Raw genomic sequence first — 22,979 nt, forward strand, 5'->3', positions numbered from 1 at the left:
AATAAATTTGTGTTAAGAATGTGTGTTTGTTTGTGTTTTTTTTTTAGGGTTTTAATATAGACTCATGTTTTGTGGGCAGTTTAGCATATTTCTCTACATATTTTGTATTCCTTAATTCTAAGGAACCCTTGAACTCCAAAAAAAATAGGGTCTTCAAAGCTCTACTAACTTTCTCTAGCTCCCATTATAGTTCTCTATTAAAAAAACATTCCCATACAATTCCAAAGCTCCAGAAAATACTGAAACCATTAAAACAAGTTTCCCACTTCTTAAAAAAATAGTGTAATAGAGATAAATAGTAATCAATACTCCCAAAATCCATGCAAAAATATATATAAATTGTAAAATAGCAGTTGAGATATAATCAATAGTAAAATAGCGGTTGATATATAATCAATCTAGAACTTTTCTTTTTATTATTTCCAGAATCTGTTTAAGTTATCCTTAAAGGAAAAGTGGCTTCTTTGCAAAGATCCATTGTCTAGGTGTAAGAATTATTCCAGTTTTTGGAATGGTGTGCGGCGTACATCATGGAAAGTAGAGAAAATAGTAAGTGAAAAAGTAAACTGAAAACTACGTGATTGGACCCCAACATTTAATTCCAATAGTATTTTCAGAAGCTCTTATGTCATTGTTATAAATGATCGTGAGTGTCCTGCAGTTATCATAAGTGAGGATTTAGGGGTACCTCAAGGAAGTTCTATAAAGCTAAGGTCTCCATATACATAAGCACGTCAATTGCTTCAACTTCAAGATAGGATTCCTATATGGCGATATCGATGGATGGCCCAACAATGCAGCAGCAACAAGAAGGTGCTAAGCTATTGCCTGCAAGAGAAGCCTGCCTTTCATCGTTGGCAAAGTTTAAAGTCCATGGAGAGGACTCTCCTTATTTTGACGGCTGGAAGGAGTATGATGCTAATCCCTACCATCCAATAAACAACCCTTCTGGGATGATCGAAATGCGTTTGGCAGAGAATCAGGTAGATTACATAACATATCTGTTCATATTCTATCATTTCTCACACACATGTGTGCCCCCAAAAATTAATTGTGCTTCGAATTGAATGATACTTACTTACCATATTTGAAATTACTTGCAGCTGTAATCCGAGTTGCTGGAAAGCTGGCTACTTCCGCATCCAATGGCATCGATTTGTGCCGAGGAGGGCTTGTCAAGGTTTAAGCAAATGGCTCTTTATCAAGATTAACATGGCCTCCCTGACTGTAGAAAGGTAGAAAATTGCAACTGACATACTTGACATGTTGTGTAACAACTTGAATATTCTTTACCGGTAATTATAAACCAAAAGATGCACTGGACTTTATTTAAGTGTGTTTGGATGGGATTAAAGATTACTGAAAATGAGAAATGGTTGACGCAGGCAATTGCGATGCTTGTGGAAGAAGTTGGAGGAAGAAAAGCGAAGTTTGAAAGAGATAGAATTGTTCTCAGGGCAGGAGCAACTGCAGCCCACGAGTTGTTGACATTCTGTCTAGCTGATCCTGGAGAAGCCTTCCTAGTACCAACGCCATACTGCCTGGGGTAAACTCATTTCTATAGGAGTAATGTTAATGAATAATGGTTTTAGTAACGCCAAGTTGCGTGACCTAATCTAGGGTAAATTCATTTTTATATATTATTAATCAGTACAACCACATTTATCAATGTGATTGATAAACTCCCATAAGTCTATATGAAATATATATACAACCACATTTTCCAATATAGACTTATATAGGATATTTAAGATTATTAATATTATTAATAACTATATAAATATTATCAATCAGATTTAAGATTATTAATAACTATATAAATATTAACAACCATATTATTTATATATATTATTATATAAATATTATAATAATAATATAAACTCCTAATATATATATTAATGAAGAATAGCTCATAAAAATATATTATCATTATATTATTAAAATAATATAATAATATAAAATTATAAAAAAAATAATAACAATTATATTGTATTATAATAATAATAATAATAATAATAATAATAATAATAATATTATAATAATATTATATTATTATTATATTATTATAATAATATACAAATATAATTATTATCATAATATTATTATTATTATTAATATTATTATAATAAAAACAATAAAGACCAAGTATTTATTATTTATGATAATTAATAATTATACAAATAATAGCAACTATATTCTTATATATTTATGATTATTATATTAATGCTATTATAATAACATAAAGTGATAATAATATTAGTATTATTAATTATTATTATTATTCTTTTTAGGCTTTAGTATTTTTAATATTTATCTTACAGTTTGTATACATTGCGTTAATTATTATTGGTATTTAGGATTATTAATAACTATATAAATAATTATATAGGATTATCAATAAGTATAAAAATATTAACAACCAAATTATTTATATATATTATTATATAAGTATTATATTAATATTATAATAATAATATAAACACCTAACATATATTAATTAATAATAAAAATAACTCATAATAATATTAGATTATCATTATGTTATTAAAATTATATAATAATATAAAATTATAAAAATAATAATAACAATTATATTACATAATATAATAATAATAATAATAATAATTCATAATAATATTATATTATTATAATAATATACAAATATAATTATTATTATAATAATAATATAATCAATATTACAATAATATATTATTTATTTATGATAATTAATAACTATACAAATAACAGCAATTACATTCTTATATATTTATATATTTATGATTATTATATGAATTTTATTATAATAATATAACCTCACATTATTATTAGGCTTTAGTATTTTTAATACTTATCTTAGGGTTTTGTATACAGTGGGTTTATAATATTAGTCTTTTTTTTTTATTATTACCTAAGGGTTTAATACTAAAATCCCAAGGGATTATGAACCAACGTGAAAAATATTAAATAGAAAGAATAATATTATAAACCCAACATTGGTAAACCCTAATATAAATATTAGAAAGACTAAAATAAACATGGTTTATTTTCATGATGAGAGAATCCTTGTCACAATGTGACATTCAACCATGGTTGGCCATGGTTGTCTATGATTGACAGTGGTTGACCATGATCGATATTATAAACCTAAGGGAATAATATTAAACCCATGGGACTAATATTATAAACCCAACATTGTTAAACCCAAATATAAACACTACAAGCACTGAAATAAACATGGTTTATTTTCATGGTGAGTCAATCTTTGTCAAAATGTGACATTCAACCAAGGGACTAATATTATAAAACCAACATTGGTAAACCCAAATATAAATACTAAAATAAACATGGTTTATTTTGACAGTGAGACAATTTTTGTCACAATGCGACATTCAACCATGGTTGATGATGTTTGGCTAAGATTAAAAATGGTTTACCATGATTTATATTATCAACCAAAGGGAATAATAAACCCAAGGGATTGATATTATAAACCCAAATGAATAATAAACCCAAGGGATTATGAACTGAAGGGAATAATATTAAACCCATGGGGCTAATATTATAAACTTCACATCGAGTAAAGGAAAATATCAATACTACAAACACTAAAATAAACATAGTTTATTTTGATGGTGAGACAATCCTTGTCACAATGCGACATTCAAACATGGTTCACCATGTTTGGCTACGATTTATATTATAAACCTAAGGGAATAAAATAACCCAAATTTTAATATTATAAACCTAAATGAATAATATACTGAAGAGAGCAGTACTAAAACCCAAGGGAATAATATTAAGCCCAAGCGACTAGTATGATAAACCCAATATTCGTAAACACAAAAATAAATATTACAAACACTAAAATAAACATGTCTTATTTTCATGGTGAGACAATCTTTTTCAAAACGTGACATTCAAGCATGGGACTAATATTATAAACCCAACATTGGTAAACCCAAATATAAATACTACAAACACTAAAATAAACATGGTTTATTTTATAATATAAACCCAAGGGAATAATGAACCCAAGGGATTGATATAATAAACCCAAAGGAATAATAAACCCAAGAGATTAACACTAAAACCTCAAAGGATTATGAACCCAAGGAATTATTAATATTAAAAAGTTGAAGAATAAAGAAAACCAATAATTTGATATTATAAACCATTGGGAATTAATAAACCCATGAGAAAAATACTTTATTAAAGCCTTGCTTTCAAATCCTTCCTATCAGGACTAAAACCCTCTCATTAACATTTATAAAACCTTTGCTAACCCTTTAGCCACACATATACAACCTTTTCCTCTTTAAACCTTGGTTACATATATATTTAGCGCATAAACCTTCTATCGATGTTATTTTCTTAACAAACCATTTACAAAGGAATTATACGCTTACCACACCTTTTTCGCCTTGGTACAACCTTGGCATGCTTTTCAAGATTTACCTTTTCGATTATTGCAATTGTGATTCTTTGTGGGTTTTGTTAACAAAGACCTCTATCGCATCTGATATGCAATAATGCGATTTCAGATCTCAAAACTTATTAACTACGCCACATAACACCATCGGGTCCACTAAAAAGGAACCTCTATCCTTATCTGGTCCGTAGGACTGATCGGATCGGCGCATTGAAGTGGAAGGGAATGGACCTTTGAATCAGTGTGATTGCGATCACGCGATTAAGTGTGGACTGTCAGATCGAGATTCGGATTGACGATCGCGATCTAATCGTTGATCGCTAATCGCAAAGGTAAAGCACGAAGACAGTGGATATGCGATATGCCGATACGCTAATAGCGATAAAGCGGCAATCGACGATCGAAGATTGGAGCGATTGCTTATCGGGGGTCAGAGAAGTGGCGCAACGGACTTGCGATGGACCGAGAGCGGACCTGGTGCTAATTATAGGTGCTGGTGTATTATTTTTTTATGTCCCGGGGTTTTAATGTAAAGGAGCAATGTAATGCTCTCAATAGTGTAAAAGGCTCCAATAATAATATATGATTATAATATTATAATATTATTATATTATTAGTATATTATTATATTATTATAATAATATACAAATATAATTATTATTATAATAATAATATAATCAATATTACAATAATATATTATTATTATAATAACAATAAAGTCCAATTAATTATTTATGATAATTAATAACTACAAACATAATAGCAACTCTATTCTTATATATTTATATATTTATTATTATTATATGAATTTTATTATAATAATATAAACTCATATTATTATTATTATTATGCTTTAGTATTTTTAATATTTATCTTAAGGTTTGTATACATTGGGTTTATAAGATTAGTCCCTTTTGTTTATTATTACCTAAAGGTTTAATACTAAAATCCCAAGGGATTATGAACCAATGGGAATAATATTAAACAAAAATGACTAATATTATAAATTCAAGGAACTAATAAACCCAACTCTTTAATATTACAAACCTAAGGAATTAGTGAACCCAACGGATAAATATTAAAAACCTGAGGGATCAAGAATCAGAAGGAATTGATATTACAAACACAAGAGAAACATAAAGATGACAGTGATTGATATTATAAACCCAAGTTAATAATAAACCCAAAGGATTAATACTGAAACCCCAAGGGATTATGAACCAAAGGAAATAATGTTAAATCCAAGGGACTAATATTATAAACCCAACATTGGTAAACCCAAATATAAATATTAGAAAGTCTAAAATAAACATGGTTTATTTTCATGGTGAGAGAATCCTTGTCACAATGTGACATTCAACCATGGTTGGCCATGGTTGTCTATGATTGACAGTGGTTGACCATGATCGATATTATAAACCTAAGAGAATAATAAAACTAAGGCATTGATATTATAAACCCCAGGGAATAATAAAATTAAGTGATTAATATAAAAACCCCAAGGGATTATGAACCCAAGGGAATAATATTAAACCGATGGGACTAATATTATAAACCCAACATTGTTAAACCCAAATATAAACACTAAAATAAACATGGTTTATTTTCATGGTGAGTCAATCTTTGTCAAAATGCGACATTCAACCAAGGGACTAATATTATAAGACCAACATTGGTAAACCCAAATATAAATACTACAAATACTAAAATAAACATGATTTATTTTGATGGTGAGACTATTCTTGTCACAATGCCACATCAACCATGGTTGACGATGTTTGACTATGATTGACAATGGTTTACCATGATTTATATTATCAACCAAAGGGAATAATAAACCAATGGGATTGATATTATAAACCCAAATGAATAATAAACCCAAGGGATTATGAACCCAAGGGAATAATATTAAACCCATGGGACTAATATTATAAACTTCACATTGAGTAAAGGCAAATATCAACACTACAAACACTAAAATAAACATAGTTTATTTTGATGGTGAGACAATCCTTGTCACAATGCGACATTCAAATTTGGTTCACCGTGTTTGGCTACGATTTATATTATAAACCTAAGGGACTAAAATAACCCAAATTTTGAAAGTATAAACCAAGTGAATAATAAATCGAAGGGAGAAGTATTAAAACCCCAAGGGATTATGAACCCAAGGGAACAATATTAAGGCTCAAGGGACTAATATTATAAACCCAATATTCGTAAACCCAAATATAAATATTACAAATACTAAAATTAACATGTTTTATTTTGATGGTGAGACAATCTTTGTCAAAATGTGACATTTAAGCATGGGACTAATATTATAAACCCAACATTGGTAAACCCAAATATAAATACTACAAACACTAAAATAAACATTGTTTATTTTATAATATAAACCCAAGGAAATAATGAACCCAAGGGATTGATATAATAAGCCCAAAGGAATAATAAACCCAAGGGATTACCACTAAAACCTCAAGCGATTATGAACCCAAGAAATTATTAATATTAAAAAGTTGAAGAATGAAGAAAACCAATAATTTGATATTATAAACCATTGGGAATTACTAAACCCAAGGGAAAAATACTTTATTAAAGCCTTGCTTTCAAATCCTTCCTATCGAGACTAAAACCCTCTCATTAACCTTTATAAAACCTTTGCTAACCCTTTAGCCTCACATATATAACATTTTCCTCTTTAACCCTTGGTTACATATATATTTAGTGCATAAACCTTCTATCGACGCTATTTTCTTAATAAACCATTCACAAAAGAAATATACGCTTACCACACGTTTTCCAGCTTGGTACGGCCTTGGAACGCTTTTTGAGATTTACCTTTTTGCTTATCGCAATCGCGATTCTCTGCGGGTTTTTTTAACAAAGACCTCTATCACATCTGATACGCAATAATGCAATTTTGATCTCAAAACTTATTAACTACGCCACATAACACCATCAGGTCCTCTCGACGAGAACTTATACCCTTATCGGGTCCGTGGGACTGATCAGATCGGTGCATTGAAGTGGCAGAACGGACCTTTGAATCAACACGATCGTAATCACGCAATTAAGTGTGGACCGTCAGATCGAGATTTTGATTGATGGTCATGATCTAATCGCTGATCGCCAATCATAGAGGTGAAGTGCAGAGAGAGTGGATATGTGATACGTTGATATGCTGATAGCGATAAAGCGCCAATCGGCAATCAGAGATCAGAGTGATTGCTTATCGGGGGTTGGAGAAGTGGCACAACAGACTTGCGATGGACCGAGAGCAAACCCGACAATAATTATAAGTGCCGGTGTATTATTTTTGAAGTCCGGCCATGGGTTCGGAGTAGGTTCTTTTCTTTTATTCATGTATTTCGATAAATATTGATGTCCCGGGGTTTTAACATAAAGGAGCAATGTAACGCTCCCGATAGTGTAAAAGGCTCCGATAATAATATCTGATTATAATATTATAATAATATTACAATAATATATTATTATAATAATAACAATAAAGACCAATTATTTATTTATGATAATTAATAACTATACAAATAATAGCAATTATATTCTTATATATTTATATATTTATGATTATTATATGAATTTTATTATAATAATATAAACTCATAATATTATTAGTATTATTAATTATTATTGTTGTTCTTAGGCTTTAGTGTTTTTAACATTTATCTTAGGTTTTGTATGCATTGGGTTTATAATATTAGTCCCTCTTGTTTATTATTACCTAAGGGTTTAATACTAAAATGCTAAGGGATTATGAACCAATGGGAATAATATTAAACAAAAAGGACTAATTTTATAAACCTAAGGAACTAATAAACCCCACTCTTTAATATTAAAAACCTAAGGAATTAGTGAACCCAACGGATAAATATTAAAAAGCTAAGGGATAAAGAAGCACAAGGAATTGATATTACAAACACAAGAGAAACATAAAGATTACGATGGTTGATATTATAAACCAAAGTCAATAATAAACCCAAAGGATTAATACTAAAACCCCAAGAGATTATGAATCGAAGGGAAAAATTTTCAACCCAAGGGACTAATATTATAAACCCAAAATTGGTAAACCTTGATATAAATATTAGAAAGACTAAAATAAACATGGTTTATTTTTATGGTGAGAGAATCCTTGTCACAATGTGACATTCAACCGTGGTTGGCCATGGTTGTCTATGACTGACAATGGTTGACCATGATCGATATTATAAACCTAAGGGAATAATAAACCCAAGGCATTGCTATTATAAACCCAAAGGAATAATAAAACTAAGTGATTAATACTAAAACCCCAAGGGATTATGAACCCAAGGGAATGTTAAACCCATGGGACTAATATTATAAACCCAACATTGTTAAACCCAAATATAAACACTACAAACACTGAAATAGACATGGTTTATTTTCATGGTGAGTCAATCTTTGTCAAAATGCGACGTTCAACCAAGGGACTAATATTATAAAACCAACATTGGTAAACCCAAATATAAATACTAAAATAAACATGGCTTATTTTGACAGTAAGACAATTCTTGTCACAATGTGACAATCAACCATGGTTGATGATGTTTGAGTATGATTGACAATGGTTCACCATGATTTATATTATCAACCAAAGGGAATAATAAACCCAAGGGACTGATATTATAAACCCAAATGAATAATAAACCCAATGGATTGATACTAAAACACAAGGGAATAATATTAAACCCATGGGACTAATATTATAAACTTCACATTGAGTAAAGACAAATATCAATACTACAAACACTAAAATAAACATAGTTTATTTTGATGGTGAGACAATCCTTGTCACAATGTGACATTCAAACATGGTTCACCATGTTTGGCTACGATTTATATTATAAACCTAAGGGAATAAAATAACCCAAATTTTGATAGTATAAACCAAATGAATAATAAATCGAAGGGAGAAGTACTAAAACCCTAAGGGATTATGAACCTAAGGGAACAATATTAAGCCCAAGTGACTAATATTATAAACCCAACATTCATAAACCCAAATATAAATATTGCAAATACTAAAATAAACATGTTTTATTTTCATGGTGAGACAATCTTTGTCAAAATATGACATTCAAGTATGGGACTAATATTATAAACCCAACATTGGTGAACCCAAATACAAATACTACAAACACTAAAATAAGCATGGGAAAAATACTTTATTAAAGCCTTGCTTTCAAATCCTTCCTCTCGGGACTAAAACCCTCTCATTAACCTTTAAAAAACCTTCGCTAACCCTTTAGCCGCACATATATAACCTTTTCCTCTTTAAACCTTGGTTACATATATATTTAGCACACAAACCTTCTATCGGCACTATTTTCTTAATAAACCATTTACAAAGGAAATATACGCTTACCACACCTTTTCTGCCTTGGTACAACCTTGGCACACTTTTCGAGATTCACCTTTTAGCTTATCACAATCGCGATTCTTTGCAGGTTTTGTTAACAAAGACGTCTATCGCATCCGATATGCAATAATGTGATTTCAGGTCTGCTCTTTTGTATGTCGCATTACTTATCTGTCGTTGATCTTCTCCCGAAATATCCAACGTTTCACATTGGTTTCGGGTTGACCACACACACAGGGGTTAACTGCCCGATAAAGCGGTTTCCCCACTCCAACTCTTTGCCACGCTTCGTGATACGTATGGAATTGTTTGATCAATACTCAAACCACTTACCATCTAGTCCTTGCCCAAAATACCGCCTAAGGTTATAAACCTGACTTTTCCCTGCGTTAACTCCTGCGCTCCTTCACCATACGATGACCATCGATCTATGAGATCGACGGTTCTCGCTCTTTGTCATCACGTTGTTGATCTATAAGATCCAACTGTTCCCATATACTGAAACCACACTTCTTTGTTTGTCCCTTTAAATTGACTTTAATTGATTCTTCAGTGTTTCCTCTGTGCTTTTAGTTTTTCTTCAGGGTTTCTTTCTTCAACTGTTCTGTTGCTAGAACCAGGGGCACCAAAGAGTAAAGCTCACACTGTAAACATTTTTAAAAAGCACAAAACTACATGTATAAGTGTTGGGACTTGAGGGCTAGAACCAGGGGCACTAAAGAGAAACTCACAATGTAAGTGTCTCTAGATGAGTGTTCCGGGCTTACAAAAAATTTATGTTTTTTAAACAGGTTTAAGATCATCAATAGAAATATGTTGTATTGTTCAAACTAAACAATGATTAATAAAATTAATAAATTTTAAAAAAATTAACAATGACTAATAAAATTATAATTTTATAACATTTTTAAAATAATGATAAAATAACCTAAAAAGGTCTTTTATTTATTAAATCATTTTATAATAACAATATTTTCATGTGTCCTGCCTATGTTATATAACTCAAACGTGAAACCTTGAAAGAAAAAATCGTGTTATAGATAGTTATTAAGTAGGCATTAATATGCATCATTGACTAGTCAATAAGTACTGCTTTTAGCGATAATGATGACTTTGACTTTTACTATGAGCATGAATAGAGATTGTCATCGTATTTTATTAAAAATAATAATAAATGAAAATGATTATTATACATGTTTAGATTGATAATAAAAAAAGGAGAAAATTCATAAACACAAGAAGGTTCGGAGAAAGAGATGATCTCACATAAACATTTGAATTTTACATACAATGTTTATTTCATAGACTCCCACTCTGTACAGCTATACATTCCTTGGTTTATCAAGATGCCTCATCTCATTCAATAAATTAACAGAGACTTGAGCGCTTTCTAAACCGAAGTCAATTAATAAAAAATATACTGAAACCCTAAATGTTTCATAAAGTGAACCTTTAGAGAAAACCTAAAATGTTTGACAAAGAGACGGTGTCCACCATTGCTAAACAATGACTACGGGTAAAGAAACTCTGATCAATACTCGACAATTCATTGCCGAAAAGAGCTGCGTAAAAACATAGACCCAGATTTCGCCAAAGTCAAGTGGCTACTATTGTCAACCATTAAAACTCTTTCACAGGAGGGGCACATGGTAACGGTTGACACAGGCCTGAGAGGTGGCAACATTTTTAAAGCTTTCAGTTTTTCCAGCTCTATGCGAAGTTTTTTGTTCTCGTCTGTAAGTGCCTCATTATATCTCTTCAGAAGCTCGCAGTCCATTTCCGTTTTCTTAAGCTTCGTCTTGAAACAAATTCATAACATTTAATTAACCTATAACAGAAATGAGTCAATAAAACTGTCAACACAATAGGATCTCCATTGGATCAAAAGTTTTCCGAACTATAAATTTGCACAACAATTGATTTTCAAGTCATTCTTCATAGTTACAGGCCAAATTATGTAGTTGTTGATTCCAAAATGGAACTTTCCATATGAATTTCGACATGCAAAATACAATGAATCAATAAAGGACTGGAGCTAACCTTGCTTGTCTATTTTGGAACCACACCTCAACTTGTCGATGGTGGAGATTCAACTGTAAGGCCAATGCATGCTTTTCCTTCTGTGGAAGAAGAAGAAGTTACATCGGCCAAAAGCATGATGAAACACAAATGATAGAGCAATAACCTATAAGTGAACACTGTGTATAGAAACTTACACGTTCGGGCACCCTGTTCTTTTTAAAGCTTTCTTCCAAAATAGCACATTGTTCTCTGGATAGTCTAAGCTTCTTCCTGGAACAACCCTCCTCTTCTACATTGCAGAGCACCCTCGACCAAACTCGGTCATTCTCCAACTCCTCACCATCATCCTATCTTTGGGCTGGAATCTGCATATAGGTTTATTCTCTGCCATACTCTGTCTTTACACGGAAACTCATATATCGACTTTTTTAAATAGGCCATTTTCCTATATTCTTGACCTCACTCTAATGTGATTTGCGCTTAGATCTTGGACCTTGATCTGGCGCTTTATTCGATGGTTTTCACTGGTCGGATCAACCAACTTGCACGACAAACCACAACCGTAAGGGATTTCGGGTGGACTAGTAGCTCGAGGATTAACCACCTAAAAAGCGGTTTCCTCTCTCCTCCTCATTGCTATGTGTTGCTTGATGAGTGGCATTGGGTGCTCACCCTTCAATACCGCTCAAGGATTTGAGGGCGCTCGAAATACCACTTTTACTGTTGCAAAACCATTCCCCGCGAATTAACTCCACACTCTTTCACCATTACTATCCATCGATCTGAAAGATCCGATGGTTATATATTATTTCATTTTCATGCTTCGTAATAGAAAAACACAGAGTTAATAGAAATCGTGGCCTTTTCTATAAACACCATTATTTGTTGCCCATGGAAATTAAATACCAAATTATTAAACCATTAAAAATTTTGGGAGAGAATTTAAAAAAAAATGACCAGAACCTTCTTTTTTCTACGGGTTAGTCATATCATGGAAAATTTATACAAAATCAATTCCCTTCTTTTTTCTACAAGCTAGTCATCTCATTTGAATCAAAGTGGAAAAATATCGCGGAAGGAAAATGTGTAGATACCTGTAAGATGAGCTGGCAGCTCTTATTGTCTATCCATTATGAATCCTTCGATCATACTTGATTCTCCGTACCTTCTCCATAGCTACTTCATTTCACAAACTCTTGGATTCCTTATTTCCTTCATGTAATGAAATTTAACATCAGAATTTAGGAAATAATTCAATTATACACCAACTACACCAAATTATTAGAGACAGACGGGAGAGGATGGAAACAATTAAAAACACAATCACTAAGAAAGGGTTTCTCCAATGTTGAAACCTGAAAAAATAGCAGGTAGAGAAAAGGAAGGCTATGAAAGATTTGTCACCTTTTTTACCAGATAGAAGCTGAGAGAAGCCCTTCAAATCTTTAGAGTAATCAGCGCTCGCATTCCAGTAATCCTTCAACAATTCCAATAATAATTATCAAACTGACGACGATTAATATAAGAGCAAGCGCTAGACTCCGCTTCGGGTTATCTGCATGGAGGAGGCCAATTGAAACGGCAAGTGATGGCTATATGAAATTGAAACTGTTAGTGATTGCCAAGCTAAATCAATGTCTTACATCCCTCTGGCCACGTTTCGTATAGGAGAATTGAAACAGTGAGTGATGTCTAGGCGGAATTGAAACTATTGGTGTTCCTAAGGTAAATGACGCTGATGGTGATGGCAATTCGTACGTTTCACAACCATTTTTAATCTTTCCACTTCGTCTTAATCATAACAGGTGGCGACTAACAAATGGTATGATAAATTTTTAATCACTCTTTGTAAAAAACTAATTTAAGTATGCTTTAAACATATGATTTAGACATGCAAGTAAGTTAGTGGTGTGAATTCTATCCATTGATATAGTGGCAACCACGAGAATATACTGGCATCTTTCAATTTAAGCCATCCAATCAAAAAGATTAATTAAGAAAATTATTAAAATGCCCAAATCCAATAGGAAAGACACTTATAGGCATAATAAGTAATAAGTAACGACTTAAATAATGCTAAGCTTTGTGAGCTAATGGACGTTCCCTTCCTCATATCTCTCATATGGTAGATAGAGAATATGAGAGAGAGGAGTAAAGAGAATTTTTTTACTCACTCTTGTCCTTCTAAAAAGCTGGTAGGTCGATGTTAAGGAAGGAAACTAACTTACTGACTACACTATGAACTTTAGAGAAGTGAGGATTTCAAAAATATTCCAGAATAAGGGTCAGGTTAATTGAAGTCAATTTTTTTATTTCAGAATGGATGGGACTGTCGAGCATGAGTTTAATTGAAATCTAAAATTTCACCTTACTTCTGCCCACCTATCAACTGAACTAAACTAAATTACAGATAACCAAAGTAAGTTGCAAATTTCAAAAATATTTTAAAATATAACTGGAGCTGATGCTAAATTCCAATATAATTTTTAACTACTAATTACTGTCCGGAAGAAATAGGCTGCTAACTGTTCCCGCGAAATAGGCTACTGCCTGATGAAGAAATGACGATAGTAACTGTCAATCTGTATGTGCTCGAATTTCATAATATGGTATGCTCTTGTTAATTACAATATTTTAATCCATAATTACTAAATTCGGTCGTACTGATAAAAACAATTTGAAAAATCAGGTATTCGAATCGGTTCGCGCTTTAATATGACAGTTCCAAATTCGTTACGGACGAATCCCGAGCTTCACAATAAAATAAAATGAATTCCTAGCGCCACCGACTTTTGAAACAGAATTTAGGATCCATGACATGGCATATACTGTGAAAGGTTTTCTGTGTTAAATAATTTGGTAACAGGTTTTCTGTGTTAAATAATTTGGTAACAACTTATGGATTATAATAGTACTGTATTTTTATTAGAAATTTGAATAAATAAGAAATTACAATATTAATATTTTATATTATAAAATAAAACAAAAGCTGATTTGATTATATAAACAGATAATTAAAAATAATAGAAGATATTGTTAATGGTTGTTACAAAGCACAATATAATCTAGTTTTAGAAATAAGTGATAGTGATTAAGAGTTTTATATATTTTATTCATTATAATATAAATGTGGATTACAATCTGGAATTACTGTAATGTGGAATTTGTACCAAGTTTATAGTGGGAACCATATAATCTATGGTATAGTTAGGTATATGAATGAGTATAAAATTTTTCATAATCTATAATCTGTTTTTTATATAAAATTATGTACTTTGTTAAAATATATCATTTTAATTTATAATTTAATAAGATATAATTATACACTCTGTTAGAATATATCATTTTATTTGCAACATTTATTATTAGAAATAATTTCTAAAAAGTTTTTAAAATTTTCAATATTATATTATTTTATTTCAATTTTGTTAGATCTAAAACTTTTAATCTATAATGTAGAAAACAGTTTTTGAAATTAATCACATTGTAAGAATTAGGTCAACCTAATCTTTACAATATGATTAATCAGAAAATATTTTCTATATTTCAATTTTTTTTTTAAATATTGAAAAATATAATATATTCTTCAATTTGAATAATTGCACTCTAGAATTAGTTCAGGATTGAATTCTAGACAATTAATTAAATTGAATTCATATTGGAATTGGAATTCTAATTTGGTAACTACGTTTTAATCTAAATATATGATCACAGAGTTAACTTTTGCTTCTCAAAATTTGAATTCAATTGGGTAACTATGTTTTAATCTAAATATATAATCACATAGTTAACCGCTGCTTCTCAAATGAAGTTGCAATTGAATGAGTCTTTTGTTAATGCAGTTTTGATAGAGATCTGAGATGGCCCACAGGGGTGGAGCTCATACCCGTACACTGCAGCAGCCATGACGATTTTCAGATAACTATACCTGCACTTGAAGTGGCCTATCAGAAAGTCAGGGCTCGAAATATACATGTGAAGGGTCCTTTAATCACAAATCCTTCAAATCCATTAGAAACAATTATGGACGCTATCATTCTAAGAAAGCTGCTTGCTCTTGTGTCTGAGAAGAACATTCATCTTGTCTGCGACGAGATCTATTCGGGATCAGTATTTTCATCACCAAAGAAGTTCACAAGTATTGCAGAAATTTTGGCCACTAATAAAATTTATCAGAGCAAGCGTGTTCATATTGTTTACAGTTTGTCGAAAGACCTAGGACTACCGGCCTTCCGAGTCGGCGTCATTTACTCTTACAACGATACAGTGGTTACTGCCGCTCGCAGAATGTCCAGTTTTTCGTTGGTTTCTTCACAGACACAACACCTGATTGCTTCAATGCTATCTGATACGGAAATTGTAAGAAAATATTTAGCAGAGAATAGTAAAAGGCTACGAAAGAGACACCAAATGTTCGTTTCTGGACTTCTTGTGGCTGGCATCAATTGTTTGACTAGCAACACCGGTTTGTTCTGTTGGGCGGATCTCAGACATCTTCTGCAATCCCATAATGAAGAAGGAGAGATTAGGCTGTGGAAGATAATGCAAAAGAGATTGGATTGAATGTTTCTCCTGGTTCTTCTTGCCACTGTAGTGAACCTGGGTGGTTTAGGTTCTGTTTTGCCAACATGACCGATCATACTGTGAAAGAGTCACTGAATCGGATTCAGCGTTTTATGGAGAGCAGGAGATCGAATGAGCTCTATGATGATGGGAGGGCATATCAGAAAAAACTTAAAACAACTGAATACAGATGAAGCTAACGAAAATGCCGTTGATGCTGGCGATGGGTTGTTGACGGCGGAAGAAGCCTATCAGTTCATCAGTTGGAGTTTATGATTTCATTCAAATAAACTACAGGACAGTTCGAAGTAGAAGCCTAAATCTTTATTGATGACCTGCCTTATTATTGAAAGGTAGTCTATGTGTGATGGGTACGTGATACGACTATAATTGATATGGTCATGGAATGATTTATATTCTTTGTATATACTAAAAGAAATGTTTTCAATTAAATATCCTTTATATATTATAAGAAACATCTCCAATTACTCTCAATTGAAAATCGGAGGGTTGAAATTTGCATCTCAATCACTGTACCTGTGAAAAAGTAGTATAAGCATGTCCAAAACCAATTGTTGTTATACTACAATGCAATGGACATATAATCTTCACTATGGCATTAATTATGTTTGTGGGGGCTTACAATTATGTCCAGCGTATATTTATTCTGAATTTCAAATTAATTATTAATATTTATAATTTAAAATATTTTTATCAGTATGTGAAGATTTATTTTTAAAATAATTAAGTTTTTAGGATTTTTAATTAAATTTTAATAATATAAAAATATAAAATAATTTAGTATTTTTAATGTGGTATTGATAAATTGGAGTATTAACATATGATTTTGTTACCAAACATGTTAACAAATTAAACATCGAGATGATAATGTAATAAGGAATCTTCATAGCTAATAGTTAAGCCGTAAGGTATTTCTTTGAGAGAGGAATTCCCCTACTGCCTACCTACCTATCTTCACTGTGCACTTTTCGATCTTTTGTTAGACAATTGAATTATAATCATCCATTGATTTGAGATACACCCGACATGTGCCAATTGTGACTGTCTAGAAACTTGCGGAGGATGCCGGTTTTGCACCCTTCTATCTTTTGTTAGACCATTGAATTATAATCATCCATTTATTTGAGATACACCGACATGTACGAATTGTGATGGGCTAGAAACTTGCGGACGATGGCGGTTGTGCACCCTTCGATCTTTTGTTAGACAATTGAATTATAATCATCCATTGATTTGAAATACACCGACATGTTCCAATTGTGACTGGCTAGAAACTTGCGGACGATGGCGGTTCTTGATAGATTCGCTATTCCCCTGGACGCATCAGAAGTTCATTTGGAGGCCATGAAAAATTACAAGTCTGGCATTTTCAGCGTGGCGTTTGTGGATTTTGATGGAAATCTGCATAGTAAAGATGGATTGAAGATGCTGGAGAACGTCTGTTTTGCAGTCTACCTGAGGACTGAAACTCTGCTCTTTTGGGCGCTGGAGAAAAAGCAGAAAATAAGTTAATCTTTGATGCCGAAAACATGGACTGTACACGACAGCAGCCGGTTGAGTATTCTTCGAAATGATCCTTCAACCCCAGGTCGATTCCGACTGTGGACATATCTTGGATTTATAATCCTAACTCGGACTCTGCAATTTCTTCCTAGAAGGAAACGTATCTGCCATGACACTTCAGATGTGGCATCCATCCTTCAGTCTGATAGACCACCTTCCATGGCAGGTGCATCACTCACAAATGGTAATCTCTCTAATACCTCTCTCCCAAACAAAATGATCAAAAGTATGATATTTTCTCATGTTTATTAGTTGACCATTGCAATTCATTTGTGTCTACTCTAACATTTTCGAATCTTCGTCACCATAAATTTGTGAAGAACAACAACGATTGGCAGTGGTCATTCCTGAGGTAATAATCACATTTAGTTTCCTAATTTTCTACATTGGTTTCGTTACTTATCAATATCGTGAATAGCGATGGATAACTTTTGTTGAATAACTGTCCTTGCTACAAAATCGATAATGGGTATTCATAATGTTTGGTTGGTTTTCAGAGACAAGTTGTTACTCTGACACTGGAGTTATTTTCCCTACATCTTTGTTGGGAATTTTTTTGATGAAATGCCAAAAATAAATTAACTGAACACAGAGACAATGCTCTGTTTTGCCACATGATCTTAGCACAGGGAAGCTATAACTGATTTTTGAGAACAGAGTATTACATACACCCACAAAAGCCTTGTATTCATTAAAATAGAATGCCTCATACAAAATTCATCCTCTTTCTCTCAGAGGGATTCACCAAAAAAGAACATTTCAACAACAGAAAACATTACTCTGTCTCCTCCTGAGATTTAAAATACTGTGTGTAAAAATCTCTTTTACATTCACTTCTCTAAAAAGAACTTTTACATATACTGCTGTAATGACAATTCTTACATATGTTGTAAAAAAATTTCTTACATTACATTCACTGTGCGGTGAAAAAACATTTCTTTACTCACACCATTTACACACTTCTGGTTTCAAAAAAAAACTTGCTTCCCTTCTTCACGCTTCTGCGCTTGTTACATTACATATCCACCAATACAACCTTTATATGTGCTGCTGCACATTTCAAAATCCCTGCACAGAAAAATTAACCCCTGCTCTGGTTTTGTTTGCTTCGCATTGTTGCCACCAATACAACCTTTATATGTGCTGCTGCACATTTCAAAATCCCTGCACAGAAAAATTAACCCCTGCTCTGGTTTTGTTTGCTTCGCATTGTTGTTCATTTGCGAGCTGCTCTAGTTTCGCACTGCTGTGCGTATGTTTTCTTGCAATACAAAAAGTCAACACACAAAAATATATATATATATATCGCATACAATGCATATGCATTCAAATAAAAAACTTACATACGTTTTCTACCCCCATACTTCCGTAACAATAAAAAACATTAAAATTAAAAAACTTTACCAACCCAAATAAAGTGCGTTAATTATTTTACTGAGATAAACGGCGGTCAACCAAAAATTTCACGCGAACTCCATGGTTAGTCATGTATGCATCTTTGACTTCAATCGACAGCGAAATGACTTCACTCCAATCCAACGATCATCGCTCGCCCAAACAGAACGAATGTTACGTCCCGATAGAAAGTTGTTTTGCTGAAAGTACAATTGACTTGTGGCAGGTTCTAATTGCATTGGACGCGTTTGGAGGAAAACCACTTTTCATGAAAAGCGGTCTGATAAGGTCTGGTGGTTTTCGTCAGCTGTTTTGTAGAAATAAATGCGCATGTGAAATTAATATTTCAACACTCCCCTTTAATTTCAACTGCTGGGCGTTCAGTCATACCCAAACACTTCCTCAAAAATTCAAAGCTCTTCTGATCCAATGGCTTTGTCAGAATGTCTGCTACCTATTCCTGAGTTCTGCAATGTTGTAAAATAATTTCTCCATTGCTTACCAATTCTCTGATGTAGTGAAACCTTGTGTCAATGTGTTTCGTTCTCTTATGAAACACTGAATTCTTTGATAATGCAATAGCTGAGCTATTGCCACAAAAAATCATTGTTCCTTTTGCCTGTTCTTGGCCTAAGCTTCTTAACATTCTTCTCATCCAAACTGCTTGACATGCTGCTGCTGTAGCTGCCACATATTCAGCCTCTACTGTAAACAGTGCTACAATAGGCTGTTTCTTAGAAGCCCATGAAATAGCTCCTGAACCCATGTGAAAAACATAACTGGATGTGCTTTTCCGATCATCTACACTTCTAGCCCAATCGCTATCAGTGTATCCAATTAAATCTAAACATTCTGAAGTAGTATATAAAATGCCAAATCTTTTTGTACCTTTAACATACCTCAAAATTCTTTTTGCTGCCTGCCAACGTGCTTCCTTTGGCCTCTCCATGAATCTGGAAATTAAAATAATAGCAAACATTATATCTGGCCTAGTTGCAGTTAAATACATAAGGCTGCCAACTATCTCTTATACAAGCTAGGATCAAAATCCTTGCTTCTGTCCTCTTTGTTGAGTTTTAATCCCATCACTCTGGGAGTGATTGCTGCCTTGCTATCATGCATGTTAAATCTTGTCAACGCTTCATTTACATATTTTTCTTGCGAAATAAAAATTCCATTTTCATTTTGATCTACTTCTATTCCTAAGAAGTATCTCAGCAAATCCATGTCAGTCATTTCAAATTCTTCTTTCATGACTGTTTTGAAATTTTCAATGAGGTAGTCATCATTACCTGTAAAAATAACATCATCAACATATAACACACAATTAAAATTTTACCATCCTTTTCTTTGATGTAGAGGGTGGGTTCTCCTTCACATTTCTCAAATCCTTTTTCCAGTAGATAAGAATCTATCCTACTATACCATGCTCTTGGTGCTTGCTTCAGCCCATAAAGAGCTTTCTTCAATCTGCATACTTTGTGTTCTTGGCCTTTCTTCTCATAGCCTAGAGGTTGCTCAATGTAAACCTCTTCCATTAACACTCCATTTAGGAATGCTGACTTCACGTCCATTTGGTAAACTTTCCATTTGTTTTGTGCTGCTATGGACAACACTACTCTCACTATTTCCATTTTTGCAACTGGTGCGAAAGTCTCCTCATAATCTCTCCCATACTGCTGCTTGTATCATTTGACAACCAGCCTTGCCTTGTGTCTTTCTATTTTGCCTTCAGCATTACTCTTGGTCTTGTAGACCCATTTAACTCCAATGAATTCTTTACCTTTCGGTAGCTCAACTATCCCATGTCTTGTTTCTTTCTATGGCATTCATCTCCTCATCCATAGCTTCTATCCATTTCTTATCTTTAATTGCATCTTCGAAATGAATAGGGTCATCAACATGACAATACAAATCAAACAAGGAATTCATTCCTTCATCATAAATGTCACTTAAATTTCTAAACTTCTTACCTCTTTCATTTGGTGTGCAAGTGCTTGAAGATGCACTTGTATTTCCTCCTTGTGGTGTGCTTGGAAAAGCACTTTCATTTCTCCTCAAGGGTGTCCCTTGCTATCCTTGTGTTGGCGCTGCTATTTGGGGATGTATTTCATCCATCTCCTCCTCGTCATCATCATGAGACAAACAATTTTTAACATTCACTGTTTTCTTTATGCTTCCATCCCAAGCTTCCTCCTCAATGAACTGAACATCTCTGCTCACAAAAAACTTCTTGGTGGATGGGATATACAACCTGTAAGCCTTGGATTCCTCACTGTATCCAATAAAAATACATTTCTCCCCTCTGTTGTCCAACTTCCTCCTTAGCTGATCTGGAATGTCTGCATAGGCCACACATCCAAAAAATTTCATGTGGGTGACTCCTTGTTTTCTCCCACTCCATGCTTCTTCCGGCACTCTGTTCATCCCAGCTTTTGTAGGACACCTATCCAAAATATATACTGCACAGTGTACAGCTTCAGCCCAATAATCATTTGGAAAATGCTTTGCCTTCAACATACTCCTCGCCATATCCATGATGGTCCTATTCTTCCTTTCAACAACTCCATTTAGCTGCGGGATGTACCTAGCTGTAAACTGCTTGTGAATTCCATTTTCTTTACAAAACCGTAGGAATTCCTTGGAGATATACTCACCTCCTCTATCAGTTCTTAGAACTTTGATATGCAGCCCGCTTTGGTTTTCCACAAGTGCTTTGAAATTTCGAAATTTTTCAAAGACTTCACTTTTGTTCTTCAGGAAATAAACCCAAGTTTTTCTATTAAAATCATCAATGAATGTTAGAAAATATTGGCTGCCTGCTAGTGATGGAGTTTGCATCGGTCCACATAAGTCTGAGTGGACAATCTCTAAGGGTGCTTTTGCCCTTATGCTTTTCCCTGATGGAAAACTTTCTCTGTGTTGTTTCCCCAAGATACAACCTTCACAAAGGCTGTCTGGTTTCTCTATCAATGGTAATCCTCTTACCATTCCTTTTCTACTCAACAAGTTAAGACCTCCAAAGTTGAGATGTCCAAATCTCAAATGCCACAACCAATTTTCATCCTTTGGTACGCTTTGAAAAGCCTCTTGGGTAACTACTGCAATTACTTCTTTGTTTTTCAAATCTGCCCTTATCCTGAGAGGGAACATCCTGTTCCTCGTCATCTTCACTTCAGCAATACATCATTTGTTGGGAGCTCTATCCATGATGGTGCATACATCATTCACAAAGAAAACATTATAACCCTTTTGAATAAGCTACCCAATACTTAAAAGGTTACACCTCATTCCAGGAACATAATAGACATCTACTATGGTTTTCTTTTCACCTTTCTTTGTAAATATTTTTACTTCTCCTTTTCCCATAACAGAAATTTTACTATCAGTCCCAAGTGTGGCTTGTGATTTCACACTCTGATCTAAAGCAGAAAACAGGGCTATGTTTTATGTCATATGGTTACTACAACGGGAGTCTAGAAACCATATATCATCACTGTTTGTTTCAGCCATGTTACAAGCTAAAAGCACATTATTTTGGCTGATATTTTCTCTAGTGATATTTGCACTAGATCTATTATT

General features: G+C 32.9%; 1 pseudogene; it reads left to right on the top strand.

Annotated features, from left to right (window-relative positions):
• Positions 1–767: 767 nt before the first annotated feature.
• LOC149251654 (1-aminocyclopropane-1-carboxylate synthase 7-like) lies at positions 768–16,694 on the top strand (annotated as a pseudogene).
• The last annotated feature ends 6,285 nt before the right edge of the window (positions 16,695–22,979 follow it).

The sequence above is a fragment of the Pinus tabuliformis genome, chromosome 7 (assembly GCF_031772625.1).
Source record: "Pinus tabuliformis cultivar Carrire ecotype Pingquan chromosome 7, CPIR1, whole genome shotgun sequence".
Taxonomy (NCBI): Eukaryota; Viridiplantae; Streptophyta; class Pinopsida; order Pinales; family Pinaceae; genus Pinus; species Pinus tabuliformis.